Source organism: Pan paniscus, chromosome 19 (genome assembly GCF_029289425.2).
Source record: "Pan paniscus chromosome 19, NHGRI_mPanPan1-v2.0_pri, whole genome shotgun sequence".
Classification (NCBI taxonomy): Eukaryota; Metazoa; Chordata; class Mammalia; order Primates; family Hominidae; genus Pan; species Pan paniscus.
Genome location: NC_073268.2, coordinates 16,399,565 through 16,414,406, shown reverse-complemented (window position 1 = coordinate 16,414,406; position 14,842 = coordinate 16,399,565). Strand labels below are relative to the sequence as shown.

The following is a 14,842-nucleotide window of genomic DNA, read 5'->3' as shown; positions in this document are numbered from 1 at the left end:
ATGGAAATTTCCATTTTATTATTTATTTATTTTTATTGTATTTATTTATTTATTTTTGAGACAGAGTCTCGCTCTGTTGCCCAGGCTGGAGTGTAGTGGCATGATCTTGACTCACTGAAACCTCCACCTCCCAGGTTCAAGCGATTCTCCTGCCTCAGCCTCCCAAGTAGCTGAGATTACTGGTGCCTGCCATCATGCCTGGCTAATTTTTATATTTTTAGTAGAGACAGGGTTTCACCATGTTGGACAGGCTGGTCTCGAACTCCTGACCTCAGATGATCCATCTGCCTCGGCCTCTCAAAGTGCTGAGATTACAGGCGTAAGCCATCGCGCTCAGCCTATTTATTTATTTTTTGAGACAAAGTCTTGCTCTGTCGCCCAGGCTGGAGTGCAATGGCATGATCTTGGCTCACTGCAAGCAATTTTCATGCCTCAGCCACCCGAGTAGCTGAGACTACAGGCATGCACCACCACACTTGGCTAATTTTTGTATTTTTTAGTAGAGACCAGGATTTCACCATGTTGGCCAGGCTGGCCTCAAACTCCTGACCTTAGGTGATCCACCGCCTCGGCCTCCCAATGTGCTGGGATTACAGGCATGAACCACCATGCTTGGCTGGAAATTTCCATTTTAATATCTTGTTTACAGATAGCTTGAATAATGCTGGGTAGTGGGATGGTACACAGAACAGAATATATTCTTCTATATGTGCATATATTTGATTGCATATATAATACATATTATTATATATTAGGCAGGGTTCTGAGTTGCAACTCTAAGCAGGTTAAAGGAATTAAGGATAGACTTTGTTTTCTGACATAACTGAAACATTCAGGGAGCTTCAGGTGCTATTGAATTCAAGGGTTCGACAACCTCATTAGCTTGCCCTTAGTGGTTCTGTGTCCTTTCCTCTCTCCTTCTCACCCTCTTTCCCTCCCTTCATTTCTCAGCTCTGCTTTCCTTTGGCTTCACATAACTCCAGGCTCATGTCATCCTTTTTGTCCCAATCTTAGATAAAAAGACCATCTTTCCTTTCAGGCAATAGAATATGATTGGCTAGGCCTAGGTCACTTGTCAACCTCTATACTCTTACGTTTTTGGAGTGGGGTAGGAGTAGGAGAAATAAAGAATTCTACTTTATGTGTTTGTGTATGTATCATTTCTATGAGAAAAAGTTTAGCAGGAAGCTTTAATGTTAAATAAATAATGGCATATTGACACCAAAAAATATATACATAGCAGTTAAAAGAGCAAGGTTTCTACATACTGCATAGAAAGGTATCCTCAGCATGTTATTAAAGACAATTTGCAGAACAGAAGGTATAATATCATATGATGTTTTAAGAAAATATTTTTTTGTTTGTTTGTTTGAATCAGGGTCTCACTCTGTCACACAGGCTGAAGTGCAGTGGCTTGATCTCAGCTCACTAAGCCTCAAACCACTGAGCTCAAGCAATCCTCCCAGCCTCCCAAGTAGCTGGGACCACAGCTCTGCACTACCATGCCCAGCTAATTTTTGTATTTCTTGTAGAGATGGGGTTTTGCCATGTTGCCCAGGCTGGTCTCAAACTCCTGGCCTCAAGCGATTCACCCACCTCGGCCTCCCAAAGTGCTGGGGTTGCAGGTGTGAACCACCATACCCAACCTAAGAAAAGATTTTAAGCATGGTTGCAAATTCAGAGAAAATGTCTGTACAGGTATACAATAAATTATTAATAATGATAGCCGCTGAGAAGTAAAAGGAGGCCTAGAGGGACAGGAGTTCCAGGTTACTTTAGTCTCCTGCACTATTTGGGCTTCTTTTTTATTTCTTAAACATTTTACTATGAAAAAACTTCAACATACAGAAAAGTTGAAAGTTTTACAGGAAACATCCGATATCCACCTCCTACATTGTTCCTTTGACAATTTGTAATACTTGCTTTGTCACATGTTTATTCATCCCACCACTCAGCATACGTGTCATTAACTGCTTCCCTGGTTTGTCTTTTAATTAAACTTTTCATTTTGAGATAATTGTAGGTTCACATGCAATTGTAAAAAGAAATCCCATGTACAGAGATCCAGTGTGCCCTATAGCCATTCTCCCAATGGTAACATGTTGCAAAACTCCAAGAAGACTGAGTTCTATATTGATGTGATTGAAGTCCCTCCACAGGGTTCCTCTGGGGCCCTTCACAACAACTGTGTATCCCTTCAGAGTGATGTTAACATTTTCTGGAATGTCAACAGTCTGATTGCTGAGAATGGTCTTCATTCTCGCAGTAGACGTGGCTAATAGCACAATATCACAACCAGGATACTGACACTGATAGGTCAAGATATAGAACAGTTTCATCACCATAAGGATCTCTCATGTTTCCATTTTATAGCTGCCCACATTTCCTCCATTTCCTTACTGCTCCTGCTCCCTGCTCTTTTGTTTGTTTGTCTTTCTTGCTTTTCTTTTCTTTCTTTTTTTTTTTTTTTTTTTTGAGACAGGATATCATTCTGTCACCCAGGCTGGTGATCACGTGGTGTGATCATGGCTAAAGGCGGCCTTGACCTCCTGGGCTCAGGCGATCCTCCTGCCTCAGCCTCCTGTATAGCTGGGATCACAGGCTCATGCCGCCATGCCCGCCTAATTTTTTGAAATTATTATTATTATTATTTCCAAATCAGTAGGTCTTTTATTGTATCATTTAAATATCACAAATAGGTCTTAGGAATCATCCAGCATCTCGTTTGTGTAGCTGGACAACTCTCAAATCTTATTCATCAGCCTGCTGAACAGTTCCCTTTTCAGAGACGTAGATACCGTTCAAAAATTTCCTGATATCCTTGTTTTTAACTGTTGTGGCTTGCTGAATCAAAGCCGCTGAATTTGAAACAAGCTCAATGTCATTTCCTTCAAGGATGAATTCATCTTTCTGGGCTTGAGATACTGAACAAGCAACACCTGGTCTCATCTGAACCCCGTGGATGTATTTTTCACCCAATAAATTTTGGATTTCAACAACAGACCCATTCTCCTAGATAACAACGTTGATGGGGAAGTGAGCATACACAGACCTCATCTTGTAACTGAGGCCCAGTGTAACACCCTTGATCGTGTTCTGTACATGACTACAAATATTCTGAATGGCAGCCAGTTCCTCTCTGTTACCCCACCGTTTGTCAACCCGGAGCCTCTGTTTTTTCTTTCCAAGAAGACTGAGTTCTATATGGATGTGATTGAAGCCCCTCCACAGGGTTCCTCTGGGGCCCTTCACAATAACTGTGCATCCCTTCAGAGTAATGTCAACATTTTCTGGAATGTCGACAGTCTGATTGTGGAGAATGGTCTTCATTCTCGCAGTAGACGTGGCTAAAAATTATTTTTAGAGTTGGGTCTCCCTATGTTGCCCAGGCTAACCTCAAACTCCTGGGCTCAAGCAGTCCTCACACCTTGGCTTCCCCAAGTGCTGGGATTACAGGTGTGAGCCACTGTGCCTGGCCTCCTGCTCCCCGCTTAATCCCTGGCAACTACTAATCTGTTCTCCATTTCTATAATTTTTTTTTTCAAGAGTGTTATATATATAATGGAATCAAGCAGTATGTAACCTTTTGGGATTGACTTTCTTCACTCGGCATAATTCTCAGGAGATTCATCCAGTTTGTTGCATGGTTCAACAGTTCATTCTTTTTCATTGCTATATAGTATTCCATGGTACGGATGTACTACAGTTTGTTTAACCATTCAGCCATTGATGGACATTTGAGTTGTTTCCAGTTTTTGGCCATTATGAATAGATTTACTATAAACACTCATGTATTCTTTTTTATGAACATAAATTTTTATTTCTCTGGAATAAATTCCCAAGAGCCCATATGGTAGTTCCATGTTTAGTTTTTTTAAGAAACTGCTGACTGGGCATGGTGGCTCACACCTATTATCCCAGCACTTTGGGATGCCAAAGTGGGCAGATCACTTGAGCCCAGGAGTTCAAGACCAGCCTAGGCAACATAGCAAAATCCCATCTCATACAAAAAATTAGCTGCACATGGTGGTGCCTGCCTGTTGTTCCTTGCTACTTGGGAGGCTGGGGTGGGAGGATCACTTGAGCCTGGGAGGCAGAGGTTGCAGTGAGCGGTGATTGCGCTACTGCACTCCAGCCTGGGCGACAGAGACCCTGTCTCAAAACACATACAAAATTTTCCAAACCATTTCTAAAGTGGCTGTATCCTTTTACATTTCCACCATCAATGTGTGAGTGACTTAGTTTCTCCACATCCTCACCAACATTTGGTATTGTCACTTTTAAAAATGTTAGCATTCTGATAGGTGTGTAGCCATATCTCATTATGGTTTTATTTTGCATTTCCCTATTGACAATGACACTGAATCTCTTTCATGTGCTTATTTGCCATCTGTATTTCCACTTTTGTGAAATGTCTCTTCATGTCTTTTGCCCATTTTCTAATTAGATTGTTTGTGTTTTTATTGTTGCATTTTTAGAGTTCTTTAATATTCTATTTACTAGTCTTTTGTTGGATAAATGGTTTGCAAATATTTTCTCCTCTCTAGCTCATCTTTTTGTCTTTTTACAGATTATTTCACAAAAGTTTTAAGTTTTGATAATGTCTAATTTATCGATTTTCCTTTTATGGATTGTACTTTGGTGTCAACTTTAAGAGCTGTTTGCTTAGTCCTAGACCTTGAAGATTTTCTTCTATTTTTTTTCTGAAAGGTTTTCTTTTTTTTTTTTTTTCTTTTTTTGAGACAGGGTCTCGCTCTGTCACGCAGGCTGAAGTACAGTGGCACAATCACAGCTCTTGCAGCCTTGATCTCCCAGGCTCAAGCAATTCTCCTGCCTCAGCCTCTGAAGTAGCTGGGATTACAAACATGTGCCACCACAACTGGCCAATTTTTGTATTTGGGTTTTTTCTTTTTTTTTTTTTTTGTAGAGATGGAGTTTCCCAAAGTGCTGGGACTATAGGCATGAGCCACCACACCCAGCCTACATGTTTATCTTGTATCCTGTGACATTCCTGAATTCACTTATTTCTAGGGGGTTTGTTTGTTTGTTTTTGTAGACTCTTTGAGATTTTCTATATATATAATCACGTCATCTGCAAATAGGAAGAGTTTTGCCTCTTCATTGCCAATCTTTTATTTCCTTCTCTTATTGCACGGACTAGAGCTACCAGCACTATGTTGAATAAAAGCGGGGCTTTATTCCCACTATTAGGGGCAAAGCATTCAGTCTTTTACCATTAAGTATAATGTTAGTGGGTTTTTCATAGTTGCTGCTTATCAAGTTAAGGACATTCCCCTCTATTCCTATTTTTTCTTACAGGTGTTTTTGTTTGTTTGGTTGGTTTTTGTTTTTTGAGACGAAATTTCGCTCTTGTGGCCCAGGCTGGAGTACAATGGCACGATCTTCACTCACCATAACCTCTGCCTCACGGGTTCAAGAGATTCTCCTGCCTCAGCCTCCTGAGTAGCTGGGATTACAGGCATGCGCCACCACACCCGGCTAATTTTGCATTTTTAGTAGAGATGGTGTTTCTCCATGTTGGTCAGGCTGGTCTCGAACTCCTGACCTCTGGTGATCCGCCGGCCTCGGCCTCCCAAAGTGCTGGGATTACATCACACCCAGTCAGGTTTTTTTTTTTTTTTTTAATTATTAAATGGGTGTTGAATTCCGTCAAATGTCTTTTCTTCATCATTGCTATGACTATATGGATTTTCCTCTTTATACTGTTAACATGGTGGATTACATTGATCAATTTTTGGATATTGAATCAGCCTTGCATCCCTGAAATGCAACTGTATAATTCTTTTTATATATTGCTGGAGTCCATTTGCTACTATTTTGTTAAGGATTTTTGCTTGTATATTCATGCAGGATATTGGTCTATAGTTTTCTTTTTGTTCTACTGTCCTCATCTGGTTTTGATAATATTAACCTTATAAAATTAATTGGAAAACATTTTCTCTCTTCTGTTCTCTGGAAGAGATTGTGAAGAATTAAATTCTTCTTTGAGTGGTAGAATTCTCCAGTGAAACCATCTGGATCAGGAAATATTGAGAGGGAGGGAGGATGGTTTTTATTACAAATTCAATTTTCTTAATAGTTATAGGGCTATTCAAATTAAACTAATACCCTAAAATTAAACTAATTTAAACTAATACCCTAAAAAAAAAACCTCTACACATATAAACTCATACTGGATGAGTTAGGTAGTTTGTGTTTTGAGGGGAATTGGTTTATTTTATTTAAGTTGCCAAATTTATGCGTGTAGAGATTTTTTGGAGGATATTAATTTCTTGGGGCTGCTGCAACAAATTAACACAACTTAATAACTTGAAACAACAGAAATTTATTCTCTCACAGTTATGGAGGCCAGAAGTTCAAAATCAGCATCAATGGTCAAATCAAGGCATTGGCAGGACCACACACTTTTCAGAAGCTCTATAGAAGAATTCATTTTTTGCCTCTTCAAGTTTCTGGTGGCAACCAGCATTCCTTGGCTTGTGGCCACATTGCTTCAATCTCTGCCTCCATGGTTGCATTCCCTTCTCTTTTGTCCACAACTCCCTCTGTCTCTCTCTTATAAAGACATTTGTCATTGCACTTAAGGTCTACTAGGATAATCTCATCTCAAAATCCTTACTTAATCGCATCTACAAACGCTCTTTTTCCATATAAGGTAATATTTACAGGTTCCAGGGATTAGGACCTAATTAACGCTTTGGAGGCCTACTGAGGCTGACTAATGGCCTCCAAACATAATTCTCTATTTCTTTTTTTTTTTTTTTTTTTTGAGTCTCGCTCTGTCGCCCAGGCTGGAGTGCAGTGGCGCCATGTTGGCTCACTGCAAGCTCCGCCTCCCGGGTTCACGCCATTCTCCTGCCTCAGCCTCCGGAGTAGCCAGGACTACAGATGCCCGCCACCACGCCTGGCTAATTTTTTGTATTTTTAGTAGAGACGGGGTTTCACCGTGTTAGCCAGGATGGTCTTGATCTCCTGACCTCGTGATCCGCCAGCCTCTGCCTCCCAAAGTGCTGGGATTACAGGCATGAGCCACCGTGCCCGGTCATAATTCTCTATTTCATTTTATTTCCCTATTATTAAGTCCTACAGTGTTTCCCTATTATCCTTTTGATGCCTACAGGGTCCATGTGATATCTTTTCTTTCATTGCTAATACATTTCTCCTCTCTTTTAAAATTTGTCAGTCTTGCTAGAGATTTATTGATCTTTTCAAATAATTAGCTCCTTGTTTCGTTGGTTTTCTCTTTTTCTTTTCAGTTTTCTGTTTCTTTTTTTATTTTCAATTTCATGGATTTCTGCCTTTTTTTTTTTTTTTTTTTTTTTTTTTTTGGAGACAGGGTCTTTCTCTGCCGCCCAGGCTGGAGTGCAGTGGCATGATCATAGCTCACTGCAGCTTCCAGCTCCTCAGCTCAACTGAGCCTCCCACCTTAGCCTCCCAAGTAGCTGGAACCACAGTTGTGTACCACCATGATAGGTAAATTTTTAATTTTTAACGTTTTTTAGAAATAGGGTCTCATTATGTTGCCCAGGCTGCTCTCAAACTCCTGAGCTCAAGCAATTCTGCCACCTTGGTCTCCCAGAGTGTTGGGATTACAGGTATGAGCCACCATGCTCAGCCCTGCTCTTATCTTATTATTTCCTTCCTTCTGTTGGCTTTGGATTTATTTTTTTCCCAAGTTCTTGAGGTATGAGCTTAGATCATTGATTTGATAAAGACTTTTCTACTTTTCATTTATTTTCTTTTTTCCTTTCTTTCTTTCTGACACAGGATCTCACTCTGTCACCCAGGCTGGAGTGCAGTGGCGCGATCTCAGCTCACTGCAGCCTTGATCTCCCCAGCTCAAGTGATCCTCCCACCTCAGCCTCCTGAGTAGCTGAGACCAGAGGGACACACCACCATACCTGGCTAATTTTTGTATTTGGGTTTGTTTGTTTGTTGTTTTTTGTGTGTGTGTGTTTGTACAGCTGGAGTTTCGCCATGTTGCCCAGGCTGCTCTGGAACTCCTGGGCTCAAGAGATCTGTCCACCTTGGCCTCCCAAAATACTAGGATTACAGGCATGAGTTACCATACCTGGGCCTCTACTGTCCTAATATGTGCATTTAATGCTATACATTTTCTTCATCTGTGTCCCACAGATTTTGTTACATTATATTTTCATTTCACTCGCTTCAGTGTATTTTACAATTTCCCTTGGCCAGGTGCAGTGACTCACACCTGTAATATCAGCACTTTGGGAGGCAGAGGCGGGTGAATCACCTGAGTGCAGGAGTTGGAGACCAACCTGGGCAACACAGGGAGACCCTATCTCTACAGAAAAATCCAAAAATTAGCCAAGCGTGGTAGTGTGATCTTGTAGTCCTAGCTACTCGGGAGGTTGAGGCTGCAGTGAGCTGTGATAGCGCCACTGCATTCCAGCCTAGGCAACAGAGCGAGAGCCCATCTCTAAAAATGAATAAATATATAAATGTATATATTTTTACATGTAAGTATTATATAATAGTATAATATATTATAATAGTATGATATACTATTATATAATAGTAATAGTAGTATATATTATGTATTATACTATTATATAATATATAATACATGCAATACATATACATATATGTGTATTTTTATACATGTATTATATATACACATACAATATATAGATGTATATATAATATTGTATATATAAAATATTTTATATATACACATATATAATTTCTCTTGAGACTTCCCTTTTTCGTCCATGGAGTACTTAGAAGTGTGTCGTTTAGTTTCCAAGCATTTGGAAATTTTTCTGTTATCTTTTTGTTATTGATTTCTAGTTTGATTCCATTGTGGTCAGAGAACACACTTGGTATTAATTCAGTTGTTTTACATCTGTTTGTTTTATGGCCCAGGATATGGTCTATTTTGAAATGTGTTACCTGAGTAGTCGAAAAGAATGAACATTTTGCTGTTGTTGGGTGAAGTGTTCTATAAATATTCATTAGATCTTGTTGGTTGATGATTTTGTTGAACTATTCTATATCCTTGTTGATTTTCTGTCTAGCTGTCGTATCAATTGTTAAGAAAGGAGGATTGAAGTCTTCAGCCCCAGTTGCCGATTTTTCTATCTCTCCTTTCAGTTCTATCAGTTTTGGCTTCATATGGATTGCAGTTCTGTTGTTTGGTGCATACACATTTAGGATGATTTGTTTTCTCACTAGATTGGCTCTTGTATCATTGTACAATGTCTCTGTCTCTAGAAAAGTTTCTTTGCTCTGAAGCCCACTTTATCTGACATATATACATACACAATATATATATGTATAGCTACTCTCCTGCTTTCTTTTGTTTAATGTTTACATAACCTATCTTTCCTATCTTTTTTCATCTTTTTACTTCCAACCTACCTTTATTGCTATACTTACAATGACTTTATGCACCACATCTAGTTAGGTCATGTTTTTTAATCCACTCTATCAATCGCTTTTAATTAGATATCGATCTTTTGCATTTAGACCATTTACATTCAATATAACTATTGATATGTTAGGGAATAAGCCTGCTGTTTTATTTTTTGTTTTATGTTTTTCTCTCCTTTTTTTTTTTTTTTTTTTTCCTGAGATGGAGTCTTTGTCTATTTCCCAGGCTGGAATGCAGTGGCATGATCTCGGCTCACTGCAACCTCCGCCTCCCGGGTTCAAGTGATTCTTGTGCCTCAGCCTCCTGAGTAGCCTGGATTACAGGCACCTGCCACCACACCTGGCTAGTTTTTGTATTTTTAGTAGAGACGTGGTTTCAATGTTGACCAGGCTGGTCTTGAACTTCTGAGCTCAAGTGATCTGCCTGCCTCGGCCTCCCAAAGTTCTGGGATTATAGGCGGGAGCCACCGTGCCAGGCCCACTTTTCATTTTTCTATTTTCTTTTCCCTGCCTTCCTGTGGGCTACTTGAACATTTTCATTAGAATCATCTTTTTATTTATCTGTAGTATTTGGGGATATTTCTTTACATGTAACTTTTTTTTTTTTTTTTAGAGGCAGTCTCACTCTGTCGCCCAAGCTGGAGTGCAATGGCATGATCTCAGTTCACTGCAGCCTCTGCCTCCTGGGTTCAAGTGACTCTAATGCCTCAGCCACTCAAGTAGCTGGGATTATAGGCATGCACCACCACGACAGGCTAATTTTTGTATTTTTAGTAGAGATGTTAGCCAGGCTGGGCTCAAACTACAGGCCTCACATGATCCACCCGCCTCGGCTTCTCAAAGTACTGGGATTACAGACATGAGCCACCAAACCTGGCCTACAAGTAACTTTTTTAGTGACTTATCTAGGTATTACATTGTATGTACATGGCTTAATACAGTGTACTGGTTTTACCAGTTAAAGTGAAATATAGAAACCTTACCTCCCAAGCTGGGCATGGTGACTCACGCCTGTGATTCTAGCACTTTGGGAGGCCCAGGTGGGAGGATCCTTTGGACGTAGGAGTTCAAGACTAGCCTGGGCAACATAGCGAGACCTAGTCTCTAAAAAATTTAAAAATTAGCAGGTTGTGATGGTGTGCCTGTAGTCCCAGCTACTTGGGAGGCTGTGGTGGGAGGATCACTTAAGTCTAGAAAGTCGAGACTGCAGTGAGCCATTATCATGCCATTACACTCCAGCCTGGGCAACAGACTGAGACCCTGCCTCAAAAAGAAAAAAAAAAGAAATATTACTTGTCTTTACATCCCTTTGCCAGCCTCCATTTATAATATGATTGCCTTAAATATTTCCTCTGCATATTTTTAGAACCACAACAGACTGTATTGTAATTTTTGCTTCAACTATCAAAAATAATTTAGAAAACTCAAGAAGAGGCCTGGTGCAGTGTCTCATGCCTGTAGTCCCAGCACTTTGGGAGGCCAGGGTGGGTGGATCACGAGGTCAGGAGATCGAGACCATCCTGGCCAACGTGGTGAAACCCCGTCTCTACTAAAATACAAAAACAGCTGGGCATGGTGGCGCACGCCTGTGGTCCCAGCTACTTGGGAGGCTGAGGCAGGAGAATCACTTGAACCCGGGAGGCAGAGTTGCAGTGAGCCAAGATCACACCACTGCACTCCAGCCTGGCTAGAGAGCGAGACTCTGCCTCAAAAAAAAAAAAAAAAGAAAAGAAAAGAAAAAGAAAGAAAAGAAAGAAAGAAAACTCAAGAAGAAAAGGAGGCCAGATGAGGTGGCTCATGCCTGTAATCCCTGCAATTTGGGAGGCCAAGGCAGGCAGATCACTTGAGATCAGGAGTTGAAGACTAGCCTGGCCAACATGGCAAAATCCCGTCTCTACTAAAAATACAAAAAAATTAGCCAGGCACGGTGGTGGGCGCCTATAGTCCCAGCTACTCAGGAGACTGGGGCACGAGGATCGTTTGAACCTGGGAGGTAGAGGTTGCAGTGAGCCAAGATCCTGCCACTGCAGTCCAGCCTGGGTGATAGAACAAGACTCAGTCTAAAAAAAAGAAAAGAAAAAGAAGAAAAGGAGGCTGGGCATGGTGGCTCACACCTGTAATCCCAGCACTTTGGGAGGCCGAGGCGGGCAGATCACGAGGTCAGGAGATCGAGACCATCCTGCCTAACATGGTGAAACCCCATCTCTACTAAAAATACAAAAATTAGCCAGGTGTGGTGGTGGGCACCTGTAATCCCAGCTACTCAGGAGACTGAGGCATGAGAATAGCTTGAACCTGGGAGATGGAGGTTGCAGTGAGCCAAGATTGTGCCACTGCCCTCTAGTCTGGGTGGCAGAGTGAGACCCTGTATTGAGGAGGAGGAGGAGGAAGAAGAGAAAGAGGAGGAAGGGGGAGGAGGAGGAGGAGGCGGAAGGGGAAAGGAAGGGATGGGGAAGAAGAAGAAGAAGAAAAGTGTTTTTGAACAATGAGAATACGTGGATGGGGCGGGGCAATCACACACCAGGGTCTGTTGTGGGGTGGGGGGCTGGGGGAGGGATAGCATTAGGAGAAATACTTAATGTAGATGACGGGTTGATGGGTGCAGCAAATCACCATGGCATGTATATACCTATGTAACAAACCTGCACATTCTGCACATGTACCCCAAAACTTAAAGTATAATAAAAAAAGAAGAAGAAAAGTGTTTTATATTTAACCATGTCTTTGCTCACTGTGTTCTTTCTCCCTTCCTGATGTTTATTTTCTTTCTTTTTAGAGAAATTTATTGTGCTTTACCCTTTATTCCTGAAATATAATTTCACAGGCAATAGAATTCTGGGTTGACTATTTTTTTTTTCTTTCAGCACTTGAAAATATTGGCTATTTCCTTCTGACCCCCATGGTTTCTTTTAAAAAATTTGCTGTTGTTTGAATGATTTTTCTCTACAGGTAAGGTGTCATTTCCGTCTTGCTGCTTTCAAGAGTTTTCCTTGCCTTTACTTTTTTTAAAAAAATGTTTTAAATTTTGTAGAAACAGGGTCTCACTGTTATCCAGACTGGTCTTGAACTCCTGGACTCAAAGGATCCTCTTGCCTCAGCCTTGCAAATTACTGGGATTACAGACATGAGCCATCATGCCCGGCCTGCCTTTAATATTTAGAAATTTGGCTTTAATATATCTTGGTATTTCTTGAGTTTATCCTGTTTTGATGTGTTATCTTGTTCACTCAGCTTATTGAATCTGTAGGCTAATGGGGCTCTTTTTTGCCAAATTTGGGGAGTTTTAAGCCATTACTTTTTTCTTTTTTTTTTTTTTTTTTCTTTTTGAGATGGTGCCTTGCTCTGCCACCCAGACTGGAGTGCGATGGCGCGATCTCGGCTCACTGCAACCCCCGCCTCCTGGATTCAAGCGATTCTCCAGCCTCAGCTTCCTGAACAACTGGGACTACAGGCACCTGCCACCACACCTGGCTAATTTTTGCATTTTTATTAGAGACGGGGTTTCACCATGTTGGCTAGGCTGGTCTCAAACTCCTGACCTCAAATGATCCACCCACCTCAGCCTCCCAAAGTGCTGGGATTATAGGCGTGAGCCACTGCACTCCGCCAGCCATTACTTTTTGAGTACTTTTTTTAGCTGTGCCCTCTTTCTCATTTCTTCCAGGATTCTGATGACATGAATTTTAGATCTTTTCATCTAGTTCCACAGGTCCCTGTGGCTTTTTTCATTTTCTTCAAACTGTTTTCTCTCTGTTTCTCAGATTGGGTGATTTTTAATTATTCTATTTTCAGGTTCACTTGTTCTTTCCTCTGTCCCCTCCATTCTACTGTTTAGTCCATTTACTGAGGTTTTTTTTACTTCGGTTATTATGTTTTTCAGGTTTAAACATTCCATTTAGCTCTTCTTTATATTTTCTGTTTCTTTACTAATACTTTCTATTTTTTTTGCTTTGTTTCAAATGTGTTCTTAATTATTTGTTGAAGCATCTCTCTGATGGCTGCTTTAAAATCTTTGTCAGATAATGTTAACATCTGGTATCTTTGTATTGTTGATTGTCTTTTTAAAATCAGTTTGAGATTTTTCTGATTCTTGGTAACATGAGTGATTTTCAGTTGATACCTAGATATCTCATATTATTTTATAGGCTCTGGATCTTATTTAAGTCTTCAGTCTTAGCTGGTTTTCTCTGAAACTGCTCCTACAGAGGAAGGGTGGGGGACTGTTACTTCTTTATTGCCAAGTGGAGGTAGAAGTCCAGCTTCTCCACTTGGCCTCCATTGACACTTCAAAGAGTGGGTATTTCTCATTACTGCTGGTCGGGGTGGGCGTTCTGCCTCCCCACATGGTTTCTGCTGATATCATGGTGGGGATAGGCTTGTTACTACTACGTAATGGTGAAAGTCCTGCCTCTTTACTAGGTCTCTACTCTAGTGGAAAGGGAGAAGGACATCTCGTTGCTTCCAGGTGAAGAGTAGGTTTCCCATGTAGTCTCCACTGACACAGGTTGACACTGAGGAGGTGGGGGTGGGACCCAGGGACATGGGTACAGGCCTGCAAGGATAAAAGTCCCTGATCTCTACATGGCCTCCTCTGACACCACCCAGTAGAGGTGCCGGGGGGCCTTGTTACAGCTTCGCCTTCAAAAGCGTGAAAGTCTCAGCTTCTCCCTCAACCTTTGCTGGTGTGGGTGGGACCACAGTTTTTTCTGTAGCGTTTGATTGGCGCGGAATAGTTATTGTCTTCAAAGTTTTCTGTCTTGCTGGGCTGTCCCTTTCCTAGTCCTTTGTCTAGTGAGAGCAGGCTTTTTTTCAGGCTCCTCTTTCTCCTTCTTATTCTTCTCCTCCCATCTGAACCCATTGGCATTTCTGGGTTGCTGCTCCAAGCCTTGGATATATGACACCGTAATAAAATCGAGAGAATGCACCACCATGTTTTCCTCAGCCCAGGTCCATAGCCTGTCTGCCATCTTTGTATCTTTCCTAGTCTTCTAATGTCTGTTTTATAGACAATGTCCAGAGTTCTTAGCTGTATTTAGGAGGAGGAATAGGGAGAAGTACAGCTCCTCTGTATTCCTGGAGTGGAATTCTCTGCCTCTCTGATTTTAAACAAGCCAAACTCACAAGAGGGCAAGCAGAAAGCAATTTCATTCTTTCTCACGACTATCCCTTTCAATCTGGCCTGTGGCTTCATTCTTCTAGATGAAATTTCAGGCAGATTCATAGCCTTTTCAATCCCTTTCAGTTATAAATATGTGCATGTGTGTTTGTTCGTATTAACATCAATCCTCTGAACTCTTGTCCCATCTAATCTTTTGCCCTCCCAAACTTGGACCTATCTCAGGGCCTATCTATATCTATGGTAGAAAGAGGGGGTCTTGGGCATCTTGGTTAGCTTCTTTGCTATTTCCCCTCCTTACTCTTTTCT

At 41.1% G+C, this 14,842-nt stretch overlaps 1 long non-coding RNA gene and 1 pseudogene across 2 annotated transcripts in view; one reads left to right on the top strand and one right to left on the bottom strand.

Annotated features, from left to right (window-relative positions):
• LOC134729442 (uncharacterized) overlaps window positions 1-14,842 on the top strand; it is a 68,242-nt gene that overhangs the window by 49,214 nt on the left and 4,186 nt on the right. Inside the window, exon 6 of one of the 2 annotated variants that reach the window (XR_010110531.1) lies at window positions 12,282-12,366. The exons of the other annotated variant lie outside the window; for it this stretch is intronic. This is a non-coding gene — a long non-coding RNA (uncharacterized LOC134729442). The remainder of the gene's footprint in view (window positions 1-12,281; window positions 12,367-14,842) is intronic. 2 annotated transcript variants of the gene reach the window in all.
• Window positions 2,727-3,345, bottom strand: LOC100967393 (large ribosomal subunit protein uL6-like; annotated as a pseudogene).